This window comes from Hippocampus zosterae, chromosome 5 (genome assembly GCF_025434085.1).
Source record: "Hippocampus zosterae strain Florida chromosome 5, ASM2543408v3, whole genome shotgun sequence".
Lineage (NCBI taxonomy): Eukaryota > Metazoa > Chordata > Actinopteri > Syngnathiformes > Syngnathidae > Hippocampus > Hippocampus zosterae.
The window spans coordinates 12,474,674-12,487,871 of NC_067455.1; the positions used below are offsets into that span (position 1 = coordinate 12,474,674).

General features: G+C 43.3%; 1 protein-coding gene across 23 annotated transcripts in view; it reads right to left on the reverse strand.

The window, feature by feature from the left end:
- spaca6 (sperm acrosome associated 6) overlaps positions 1-13,198 on the reverse strand; it is a 41,627-nt gene that overhangs the window by 20,871 nt on the left and 7,558 nt on the right. For 7 of the 23 annotated variants that reach the window (XM_052065540.1, XM_052065541.1, XM_052065537.1 and 4 more), the window contains exons 1-2: positions 10,830-11,193; positions 1,477-1,534 (exon numbers count right to left, since the gene is read on the reverse strand). The gene's annotated coding sequence lies outside the window, so the exon portion shown is untranslated. Of the gene's footprint in view, positions 1-1,476; positions 1,535-4,993; positions 5,166-10,829; positions 11,194-13,198 lie in introns of those variants that run through there. The other 16 variants (XM_052065544.1, XM_052065547.1, XM_052065546.1 and 13 more) reach the window with 4 other exon arrangements.

The window sequence follows — 13,198 nt, forward strand, 5'->3', positions numbered from 1 at the left end:
GTGAATGAAGCGGAGCGTTCAAAGTAAAGCAATGACCTGCTTACCTGTATGATCCACTGCCATGATGTGTGTTCTTGTTGACTTTGTTTGCATTTGATTTGGCTTTGTTTCAGGTATTGTCACGCTTTCCCCGTCTCTTTTTTGTCTCTTCATGTCTTGTCTCACTCGTTTTTGTTTCCACCTGTCCTCGTCAGCCCAGTTCCGTCTGTCTATCAATCACCACCAGTCAACCACTTGTGTCTTGTCCAGGTGTACCTCGTCGTCTTGTCAGTTTGCTAGGATTTAGTTCGCTGGTTTCTTTCAGTCTTTGCTGATTCGTTGTTGTTTTTGCGGTCAGGTTTCCCAGTGGTGGTGAGTTCTTCTCATGTGTTTGTTTGTTAATTTGATTTTTTTAAATACTTTTTTGAGGGGGTAAAATAACTAAAATAACTTTGTTATTTTAGTGTATTGGATTGTTCGACAGGGTGGCCCGGTGTCCAGTGGTTAGAGCGTCAAGCTCACAGTGCAGAGGTCATGGGTTCGATCCCGGCTCTGGCCTTCCTGTGTGGAGTTTGCATGTTCTCTCCGCTTTCCTTCCACATTCCAAAGATATGCATGGCAGGCTGATTGGAAACTATAAATTGTCCCTAGGTGTGAGTGTGAGCGCGGATGGTTGTTCGTCTCTGCCCTGCGAGTGGCTGGTAACCGGTTCAGGGTGTCCCACGCCTACTGCCTGAAGATGGCTGGGATAGGCTCCAGCACCCCCCGTGACCTTTGTGATGATAAAGCGGATCGGAAAATGTTAGCATTTTTGTTTTCCATCCCTGCACTTCCCTCCACTGTCCACTGTGAACGAACACAATAGCTTGATTGGAGCTGCACCAATCAAATGTAGCTGCGCCCATCTTCATCTTGAGTCTAAAGATGAAGATGCCTGCCTCCCTCCCTGTATGGAGGCAGGGAAAAAACACAGTTCTTTTGATATATGAAATCCAAAGAACTGCGTATTTTAATTTGAGTCCCATGGTACAAATTTATATTTGGACTGTAAGAGTCATTATCTGTCATTTTCAAGGAAAATGATAAAAAACTAAACACCGTAAGTCCTGACTTTGCAGCTTTATCCTGATCCTCACCAGAAGGTAATGTATTTTTACTTGGCCTATATATATATATATATATATATATATATATAGCCACTTAGCCAAAATGGCTAAGTAGTTTTTGTGTGCTCGCGTTCACTAACTGAAGAAAACAATTCACTTGGAGGATGTTGGTGTTAATGCCAAGCTGCGTATGTTGTGCAGGCCTTTCTGCATGAGTGTACATGAACTAACGTAGACCTCTTTAACGTAGTCTTTTTGCGCTCATGAAATACTTCTGTTCAAAAGTCAATGTGTGTTCAGGTCGGTGAATTTGCTTTTGGATAAGAGAGATTGACGTGAATAGAAGAAGAAATACGGACAGGTCACGTGAATAACATTAAAATGGCATTACCTTCTGATGCCTTCCTGGTTTAAGCAGGTGCAACTCAGCCAGAAGAGAAAAGATGCAGCTGAAACACACAAACACATGACGAGCCTTAGGACTTAAATCATTGTTGAACCAAAAGGTCACAGGGTCAAAATCTGCAGCAAGTGGACAAGACCATGACGTTCATGGGCTACTCGGATAACATCATCTAAAAGTGCTGTGGAAGACACATTATCGTCTTTGGAGCATTGCAGCATCTTGAAAGCGCATTAACGTGTGAACAGCAACTAATCTACACAGAATAAATGAAGTTCACAAGGTCGTGGTTTCATCTCTTGAGACCATGGAGATTTTTGATCAAATTAAAGGCAACCTTAATTAACCAAACGGTTATCCATTTGTTACTTAGGCTACCGTGTGGGAGTTTTTGGATAATTCTGTCTGAAAATATAGCAATGTTATGAAACGTCAATGAAGATTCAATATGACATTTTGGTGACGATTGCTCATTTGTGTCTTTGACTGTTGGCATTTGTGTAAACGGGTGCTCCGACAACATGACTCTGCACTGATGGTAAATCATTCGACTTTAATGTCATACAATTACCGCTTGACAGCAAAGCGGACACACAATTTGAATTTATGATATCTGTAAAGCATCTAAATTGAGGGAAAAGTGATAAGCCTCCCGCTCGGGTCCGACAAACAGAACTTCAAAAGAAGCAGCCAAAGAGCTTTAGCTGTCCGGCTTCACAATGAGCATAATAACTCCCTACCGGCTGGGAGCTGCAGCAGCCTAGTTCATTTAGGCATCGCGAGCCATGTCTGTGCACATGTGTCTTTGTTCGACCGCCAGTTTCTCTGAGGCTCCCCACCTTCTGCCAGCTACAAAGCGGATGTATAGAGGAACCTTTTGGACCTTAATTTTACAGAGGAAATGCGCCCCCGCCTCCCTCTCCTCCCTACTATTTGCTCCTCACATGTAATGCCTGATTGACCACAGCACCCCTTACAGAGGTCAAAGGGCAGACAAAACAGTCTGGTGTCATGGCAACCTGTGTGCCACCAACCAGAATGGTCGGGGAAAAGCAGGGGGGCTCAAATGAGCTGTCAGTTAAGCCTTTTAAGAATGTTGCCTTGTGAGACTGGTGTGCGTGTGCATGTGTAAAATACAGAAACGTACACACAAGCACACACATAATCCACCTGCAACCTAAAAAGCCCCCTTCAAATCTGCACCCCAGAATAATGAAGTTAAATCCCACTGAGAGATGCATACAAATGGGCACCTATAGAATTACTGAGATGATGCGGTGACATAAATGTGTGAGTGTATGATGCAGTGCGTGTAGTACACTGCTTTTGGTGAGAGGTTCTTTGTGACCGCTCGATGCAGTGGGAGTTTGTGACCGCGATGGGGGGAGGGGGCGGGATAACGGATAAACGGCAAGCAAGTGCATTCAGATCAAATCAATACTGAGCTTAGAGGGGGCGAGTGAGGTTGAGGGGAGAGAGTGGAGAGTTGGTGAGTAGAGTGGGGTGCGGGGCGGTAGTGGGGGCTACAGAGGGACTGATTAATCAGTCCAGTATTGCGATTGATTTTCTGTTAAAGGGGTGAGTCAGACTCTGAATTATGTGCCTCTGTGTATATATGTACGCCAGTCCTCTTTGGGAGTGCAAAGTAATCAATTAGCCCCAACTTCCCAACGGTTTTGCTTTGCTCTATAAACCCTTTAGAAACTCTCAATGCCGTAACCTTTTGACCGTCTGTTTCTAAATTCAGCACAGCCAACGGTTTAATCTGTAATATTTTGTTGTGGAAAAAGTGCAAATATAGTTTTCAACGTTGAACAGGAACAAGGAAGAGAGGGGGGGTGAACAGGAAATCCCCTGTGAGGAGCTAATGAGGAGCTGACGACTGAGCAGACATAACAGAGAAGAGGGCAGGGTGGGGTGGGGGGCAGTGGGGTTAACGGCGTTCTGACATTGGCTGTGGCTTTGTTCGTTCATGTACTTGAGCGGGAGAACACACCTGGGCCAACATGCGAGCACAACAGCAAGCTTTATGCGGCATTCAAAGATGGACACCACACACTTCCCTACGTGAATGTAACCACCACTCATCATTACCTTGAACTTGAACAATGAGCCTGGTGTTTGTGCTGGGGCCACTTCCTGACCTTTCCATCCCTGTATGGAGGCAGCCGACCACGGTCTCTCCTTTCATCTTACAGATGTGACCCTGCGACACAAACGGTCGAGGGCAGCTTCTACTTCCTCCATACTCTTGACACTAGTAAATGTTTGTTTGTGATGCTCTGCAAATAGCCTAAGTGTTACGCCTATGAACCATTGTTTATTTACAACAAGGTCAGACTCAAACTGCGCAAAGGGCTGTGGAGGTGACCTTTGTGTTTTCGATCAAAAACAGACTGCCACCAAGGCTAAAACACAAAAATGTTTACTAACGATGTTAACTGGCATCTTGACAAGCTCAAAAGGATCACCTGCAAATAAAATTTGGTCTGACATCACATAACTGTGAGTTTTTACAATGACAATTAATAGGACTATCGAGGAAATACGTGTGCAGATTAGTCTAACAAGGAACTTAAATTTCAAGTCTTTCCAATAGTATGTTATATGCACCCCTACGAGTTTAAACATGATATTCTGATGTTGATGATGAATGTGTTTGGGGAAAAATAATGAAGAAAACTAATCCACCTGTTTTTGGCCATCTCAGGAGGCTGACATTTTATTCATGACTGCCACCTACTGGTAACTGAGACTGATGTCACAGTCCCCACGGGCTCCCCTTGCGAGCGTCGTGGCTCACCAGGTTTCACAAGTCAAGCCCATGGGCACTTTTACATCAATTTCAGTTGACACTCAGGGGCGGAGCCAAAATAAATGTCAGCCTCATTGGAAGGCTGAGAAGCGTGGATTAATCTCCTACATGTTTATTCCTCAAAGGAAATATTCATCTGTGTAAATGAATGGCAAAGAAAATGTTCGACTTGATTTTGCGAAAAGACAAATTCAGATTAATATGATGCGTCAGGGGCGGTACGGTGGACAACTAGTTAGCACATCCGCCTCATAGTGCAGAGGTGAAGGGTTCGATTCCGGTGACGGCCTTGCTGTCTGGAGTTTGCATGTTCTCTCTGTGCCTGCGTGGGTTTTCTCCGGGTACTTTGGTTTGCTCACACACTCCATAAACAGGTGTGGCAGGTTAATGGAAAACTCTAAATTGTGACTAGCTGTGATTGTGAGCGCAGACGGTTGTTTGTCTCTGTGTGCCCTGTGACTGGTTGGCAACTAGTTCTGGGTGTACCCTGACTACTGCCTGAAGACAGCTGGAATAGGCTCGAGCACGCCCCCGCGGCAGTCTTGAGGATAAACGGATTTGAAAATGGCTGGATGAATGATGCGTCAATTTAAACTGAACATTCAATTAAAAATCTGGAGATAGAATTTACCAATTAATAATGAGACATCCTTAGCAATGAAAAAGAAAGTTGCACATCAACAAACTCACCTTGAAAAAGATGGAGGTCACAATTTAGTGAGCAAATAAAGCCCAAGAAACAATGTTACTTTCCCCTCTCTTCTTTTCAATCCCGCCAACAATTCGATCCAAGTCACAGACTGTTTGCTTCTAACTGCCTTCATCTTTCTTCAAACAGTGTCCGCCTCCTCCTCCTCCAAGTCTGGCACCAGAGAAAGGGCACACAGGCAGATAACATTACTGCCATTGGCGAGCATGTGTTTCCCATAATGCAGAGCATTGTATGCACAATACCAGATAAGATGAGCCGATGTTCAGACTGATAAACTAGATATATCATTTGTTATTATTTTGAGATGCCTGTAACAAACTATTGCTCTCACATTTCATCTGGAAACACGGGCCACTAAAATCCAGAAAAAAAATTTTAAAAAAGAAAGAAAGAAAAAAGGTCAGACAGGGCAATTTAAGGGAAAAAAAATCCATTCATTGTGCTGCGGCTCAGCCAGGCTCCACAAACTAACCAAAAACATGCAAGATTTGGTGAATTTACATGTGAAGGGTTGTCTGTATCCAAATACCAGCCTTGTGACTGACTGGTAATCTGTTCAGGGTATAACTGGCCTCTGCCAGCATCAGTGGTGCATGCAAGTACACGGTGAGCATTCTGGAAAGTAAAGTCCCAAAGAATACACTTAGCCTCAAGCAACTGGCTCAATTAGCCTGCAAGATGACTGACTACACAGCCATACTCAATGGCAAATGAACTTACTTTATAAAGAGCCTTTCTGAATTCAAAATACCAAAAGAGACTTTACCAATGGCACCGCATTGCCACAATGATGACGGACGGTGCAGTGAAATGAACATACCGGTACTCTAAATGGTTCATTCACACACTGATGATGCAGTCTTCAGTTCAACTAGAGGCACTCAGTATCTAGCTCAAGGAAATCAAGATGTGGAGGAACTAACCTACCGTCTCACAGTTGAGATGCAACGACTCCACCACCTGAGCAAACCCGCCAACCCAATTCATTGCGCAATTAACTTGTTGACACCAGTTGTGAGAGGTGTTTGAGGAGAGTGATCTGCTAACAAGTCAGCGCTAATGGGCTAATTAGACATGGATAAGACACTAGATGGAAAAAAAGAAATCAATCTTTCCCTCGACGGCTGAAGCGGTGTTTGATTTTTGTTATGAACAAGGAATATAAGGTGCTGACGACAGCCATGTCATGCTGACATAAATGAAAATAGTGTAACCACTGATATTCACAATAACAGCACAGTCAGTCAAAACAACTGCTGCATCAATAAAAAGAGAGTGATCAATCGACTGTCTTCATAGTGCCTCAGCCATCACAAGAGTTTTTCTCATAGGGGCCAATGGTCCAAAAAGGGACGGTGGGCGAGGTGATCACAACGATCGTAGATATAGAGGAATGACTCCGTGGACACGCGGAAGTTTTGTACAAAACTGTTGAGAGGTGGACTCCGGCTCAAGTGTCCCACCCAGAAGAGCAATTGCGGATGTGCCCATACTTGGCACTTTGCTGGTGGAAAACCAAACACGTTCTTCATAAGAACTTGTAAAACACCAACTAAGCACAGCATTGGCCCTGGTGCCGAATGAGCATCAAGTTTTTCTGGGTGTAAAAGGGGTATTGGTCATAAAACAATTCCATAAACAAAAAACACTGTCCAAGAATGATGTACAGAAGAAGGTATGACACAAGGGCAGACAATTTCACAAAAAAGCAAATGACCAACTATTTTTCCAACTTTCTAAAGACGTGACTCCTTAAATGTTTGTGAAGCAAAAGGTGCAAAATGCCATCCATAGCCCATGCGGGAAACATGAGAGACAAAATCATGACAAAATGCTTACATGGCATACAGTTTTGCTACAAAGATGCCTCGCTTACAAGTCGATGCATGACGTTTTCCTTTCAAAGAAATAATGAAATGGTTTATGTAGCAAGCAAATGTAGTACAAGACAGACAACAAATGTATACACACCCACAAATGAATACATTTTTAAAGATTGCTGTTGAGAGACAAAGTGAAAGTCTTTGCTTTCAGGCTTACTATCGCCGATCTTCAGGCAGTGCATTATGTACCTGAGTGTTGGCACTATATCGTCGGGGGCATATACTATTAGTTCCCAAATATCACACATATGACGATAATGTTTGCCTAATGAGATTAGCTTTAAACTAGGATGTTGAAAAGGTTGTTTCACTAGCTATGATGCACGAAAACCATGGGGAATGTGTTTTGCCGCCTGATTCTCAACGACATGCGCAAATTGATGCTAGCTTAACCCGTTCGAGGATTATCATCACCATTTATCATCTGACAGTGAAAGATTTAAATCCTGGCTTATTTAATTTTATCTCGAGGAGCATGCTTCATATCTGTCATCTTGTTGTAGATTTTTTATACACACACATATATAAATGTATGAAGTAAGACCTGCATTAACAGTCGTGCACATTTGCGACCCTGACATTTTTTTTTGTTATCATTCATGAGAATGACTGACTTTGGAATTCCGAAAACAACTGTGGCAAGAAAGACAATTTATGTAGATTCTATGGCCATGCGTTTGACGTGCAATACTGTTTTCACTGTGCAATACTGTCTTTAGTGTGTCCTTACTGTGCAATACTGCTCGATGTGCAAAACTGTTTTGTTACTGGAACCACTACATCAAGACCTCAAGTGCTAAGCCCACAGCCCTACTCTCATCCTATGTATTTCTTTTGTTCTGACTGTCTCTACAATAAGCCTCTCTCGCACAACTCAAATTGCCCCACATGGATAAATAACATTTTCTGAATCTGAATGCAGGATTTGTGTTGCAAATCATCTTATGTGAATTGGACATTTATTTAAGTGGTCCAATTCACTATTGGGTTACAAAAAATCCAATATACAAATGTGCCTCAAAACAAAAGCTAATTGTTGGTCATCAAATGACTGGAAAATGCTAGAGGAAACACAGAACTTCAACTTTCATTTTACTGCTCAGTCTAGCTGAGGTAAACGGTGCTTATGAAGTAGGAAAGCCCTCTGGCTATGCAGATGGAGCTCTCCCAACGCAGCCTCATTTCAACTCTGTGTCCTAGAGAAAACTCACAAATGCAAATGGACAATTAGTCCACTGAGAATATAGCACACTCAGACCGTAAGAGCTTTAGCACATCCATAGTGGATGGTCACATGGTGCACATCTCCGTCTGTCTGCTAACTGGATGGATCGTGCCTTGTGTGTTGACCTTCACGCCAAGACTGCATAATTGAGTGTGAAGAACGAGTTGTGTTTCATTACACGTTTTGGCAGTCTTTTGTTCTAATGTCGCACATCCATTCATGGGAATTTCTTGCCAAATGTGGTAATAATAACCGATAAACATCCGAGGCAGGAGTAATCCGTTTCGTATTCAGTATTGTTCAGCAGAAGGAGTCTGTTCACACACTAAGGACATCTCAGGCCATTCTTCTCAAATGTTTAGAACGTACTCGGCAACGGTCTGAAGGAAAGACACACTTTGACAAAAAGAAACCGTGAAGAAACTTGGCTCAAGACTTGCCTTCACTGGTTGGTGTTTGGCACATGTGCCGATGGAATGCCTTTCTAATCTTTGTTGAAATGCTTGAGATTTTTTCATGACATAAATATGCTCCAATGAGTTGACGGAGCAGAGCCTCATTACAGCAATGCCTCATGAGGGGCCAAAAGTCAAATTGAAGTACCGGTATGTTCTATTTATGTGCATCTGATTTGCTATTTTTGTTGGGCTAACCTAAACTTGGAATATGAGGTCGTCTCAAGGAATTTTGAGGACAGCTTTTGACATCTCAACTTGGTTCCTCAAACAACACAACAAATGTCCCAGCCTAGACGTTTTTGAGTTGGATTGATCACAGATACCAAACCACAATTGGAAACATAGCCATCTAAACAGGGATGTTGCTAATGATTTGGAGAGTCGATTATTCAACATCTTAACTGGTTAAGCTGCCAGCACTCAAGAGAATAGTCGTGGCCAAGAGTCAACGTTAAAGAAAGACAACTAACTTTTGCCGTGGAGCAGTTACTTGCATCTGGCCTTTGCCTTCGAGAAATCAATCCAAAATCTGATGGGCACAAATGGCAGAACAGCAGCATATTCAATTTTCAATTCTCAGTTATTCCTTCGAATCTAACCCCATAAACATACAGTATGTTGCAAACACCATTAGTCTATCCCCATCTCTGTGTTTATACTGCACTTAGGCAGGCTGATTGAACACTCTAAATTGTCCCTAGGTGAGAGTGTGAGCGTGGATGGTTGTTCGTCTCTGTGTGCCCTGCGATTGGTTGGCAGCCGATTCAGGCCGGAGACAGCTGGGAGAGGCTCCAGCACCCCCCGCGACCCGAGTGAGGATAAAGCGGTTAGGAAGATGAATGAATGAATAAATAGTGAAAGTGAAAACTGTTGGTGTAATATCTTTTTATGCCTCTTTAGTGTTACTCAATTACTGTTAACTACTGCTATTGAATCGTAAACTGTCTGACCGACAATTGTGATACATTGAACTGGAGTTATGATGTAAATATTGCTGAATATAAACCTGCCTCACAATGTGCAAACATAGATAGGAGTCATTTTACAACATGAGTAACTTGCAGGTGCCACTGAAAAAGTCATGCTAATGCTTACACATAAATTTACTGAAGCCTAGATATTGCCAGGTTGGCATTCCAAATGAGAATCTGTTCTCAATTGCATTACCTGGACAAATAAAGGTTAGAAAAAGTAATAAAATAAACATCTCAAAAAAGCCCACGTCAGATACTGTATCTGGTTTGACTTTCCAAATGAGTCTCAACAAAACCTGAACAAATCCACAGCGATGAAGACCATCAACCAGTCCAACTCGGGAACAACCTCCAAGCGGTGTTGGGCGTGCCTTCAGGCTACGAACAGTTCCCAGTCAACAGCCGACAACTGGGTCTGCGGGTACCCGGGTCGTTACGGATTTTAGAGCCGCTTTGGGACCCAGTTGGAGGTTGCTCCAGCAACCATCAACAACAAAGTAAGCCTCTGCGATTTTCTGCCCTGTGCTGAATGCCGCTCCCCGGCAGGGAGAAAAGCAGGGCACCCTTGTCAATTTGCATGCATTGGCGCTGGAGTTCAATGCCTGAGTGCTGTAAGCAGGTCTCCATGGAGATAGGCAGGCTGGTTAAGAGCCTAGATTTAAAGACGATGCATCACAGGCCTTGGGGGGCACATGTGGAGAGATACAGACACAATAGAGGCTGGAAGCACAGGGAGGTGAGAAGCGCATGGACACAATCACACAGGTAAGAATAGGTGTGGGCACGCAGAGCACTGAGTGCATGAACACTACAAGTTGTCAAATTGAGTGTGAGATTCATCTCCGTGGCACACATGATTCTTCATCTTTTAAACAGTTCGATAAAAGCCAATTTAGACCAACACTGTCCCGTCAATGATAAAATCCACACACACTTAAATCAGTTCAACAGTGTTTCAACAACTACTCAGCAACAGAATAGGCCTTAAAATCTGCCTTTGGTTTGCAGAAAGCTGACTTTCTGGCTACACCTTAATGTGTTTGGCAAATATTGGAGACAAAATCCATGGTCAGAATACAGGAGAAGCATGGAAAATATTCCAGTTCAGTGGGAAACAGAAACATTTACTTTCGAAACTACGAAAACCCTGCTCCACGTAGACAAAGTAAGAGACTCCGTCACAAAAAAAAAACACCATTTAAATATAAAACTAAAATGTGTTAAATTTGCTTGTTAAATAACTTTAAAAGAGAAAGTTAATACTTTTTTTTTACCTTGCCCTGTGTTTCAAACCGCTTGATTCCTCTCCGCCAAGTGGCTCACTCAGGAGTTCGTGCCGTCCCTCTCAACTAGCAGCCTTACATTTGTGTTTTCCCTCCAGCCTTTGCGCCATTCCACTCTTTATATTTTGTCCGCCGTGTGCAGTAAAATGAGGGGCTGGCAGAGGTGCTGCTGGGATGCCATGCGCTTCGGCTGTGCAGAACCGGTTCCTTTGTAGTGTGAGACCAGAGTCACCAAAGTCTCACGAGGTGTAAAGAGCTGGAGCTGGGAAAAGCGAAGGAGGGAGAGAGCATCAATCGCCTCGTGTGTGTGTGTGTGTGTGTGTGTGTGTGTGTGTGTGCGTGCGCATGGTAGGAATGAAGGAGAAGTGAGAGGGAGGGCGGCAATTCAGAGAAAGGAAGGTGGGAGGGAAAATGTGGAAAGGAAAAGGGGAGGAGACAAATTTCCTGAATTTTCCTGTTCAAATATTTTTGAATTTCCCCCGCTCTCCTCTGATATGTGCCATATACTACATACGAGGAACCTTGTCAACGAGTGATTCGTTTTCCATTTTTACGGCTGTTTTGTTCCTCTTTGTGATATTCTCCTTTGTCAGAGCCAGCTGTGTCTTTAAGCCTGTGCACTTGAACTCCGGTGCTTTTCTTTCTCGGTGTACTTCCCCTCCGCTGGCCCCCCAGCATACAGGAAAGACACTCAGCTTGCAGGAGAGTGAGTGTGTGCGGGGGAGAGGAAGATAGAGAGAAAGCACAGAGGAGCAAAAAGGGGCCGAGGGAGAAATGCAGATGGGGGAAGGGAAAGGTTTATAAATGGTGGTTCATGGCTAGGGCAGCCTCTAGTGTCACATGAAATGACATTTCCGAATACTGTACACTGATCTACGACACGTGCACCAAAATCAGCACAATGACGTCCGAATGAGAACATGTGTTCTTTTGTTATTTTAAGGGCTGCATCAATATTAATGGACTGCCTAATGTGTTTGATGACTGCTGCTGAAATATTGATTGGGAGGAATAACGTGTGTTTGGAGCAGCCAACAGTCAAGAAGGGAGTGCAAGGTGAATGTCAGACCACGGAACAGATCTGCTCATCTCCATAGCAACTGCTGATACGTTTTACAATCACGCATTTTCGTCGTGCTTAGGGTCAGATTTTTGCTTTTGTCTCGAAAACAACAGAGGGAGAAAAAAAGTGTGAAGAGAGTGGGCACGCCCCCTCACCTTGAGTGATTGGATTGTGGAGGCAGCAAAAAGAGGAGGCCAGTCAGGAGATCTGGAAAGATTCAGTCGGAGGCCAACAAGGGAACTGTAAACTGAACCACCCCTACACCTCTCCTCTTGCAGAGGTTTGCATTTGTTCAATTGTTCCGCTTGACACGTGCCCCTCCCTTACTGATGCATACATTTTGCAACGATCCCGCAAGGGAGAAGCAGAGGTAACACAGGATTCACCACCCACATCCCACTACCAACCACACACAAAAGTTGATGAACAGCATGCTAAACTGTTCAAGCGCCTTGACCAACTGAGGGAAGTCTGAGACAGATGGACAAACCGTTCATTGAGATGTTGTAGCTCCCCTCAGCTCATCCTTACGGCACTAATATTATTTGTGATTCACAGAGGATAACGGATGAAGTTAGCGGTCTTAAAGGATGTTTCACAAGGTTTCTTCTTTTTCCCCGAAATGGGATTTGGAATTTTTCATTGCCCGGATGGGACTTTGGATGATGGGAAGTCGCCAATTTTTGTCAGCAATGGGCCAGTGAAGCCCTCTCAGTGAAAACTCTCTTGTGAATAATGGCCAAACAAATCATCATAACTTGTCTTATTGTCTGAAATATACTCTTGCATTTTATTTCGGGTTTAACTCCTATGAAGCTTTGGTCAGACACGCCCATGGGAACTAATCCCTCATATTCAATATCTGAGGCTGTACATATGGATATATTATCGAGTTTGAAGCTGTTCGGATAAAATCTCTGAGGAGTTTGTTGACCTACTGTATATGAAAGGCCAATAATGGGGTCAACCTTCAAAGAAAATTCAAAACGGCAGACTTCCTGTTTGGTTAAGGGTATGGCTCCAAGAAACTTTTTTTCTAGGTTTTGAGCTGTTCCACGTGCTTCCCAATTTTCATAGATGTACTGTATGTACAGCCGGGGGCTGCTTCATTAAAAAAAATTCGACGGGACACTCCTGAGCCATTAATTAGAAAACTGAACTGAATAACTCACTGAACTATTCAATTCAATTCAAATGTATTTATAGAGCTCTTTCGAACAGCCATCACTGCATACAATAATACTATTTAATATTTAATATTAAATTAATTTGCCACGCCTGATGTGTATGATGAGTT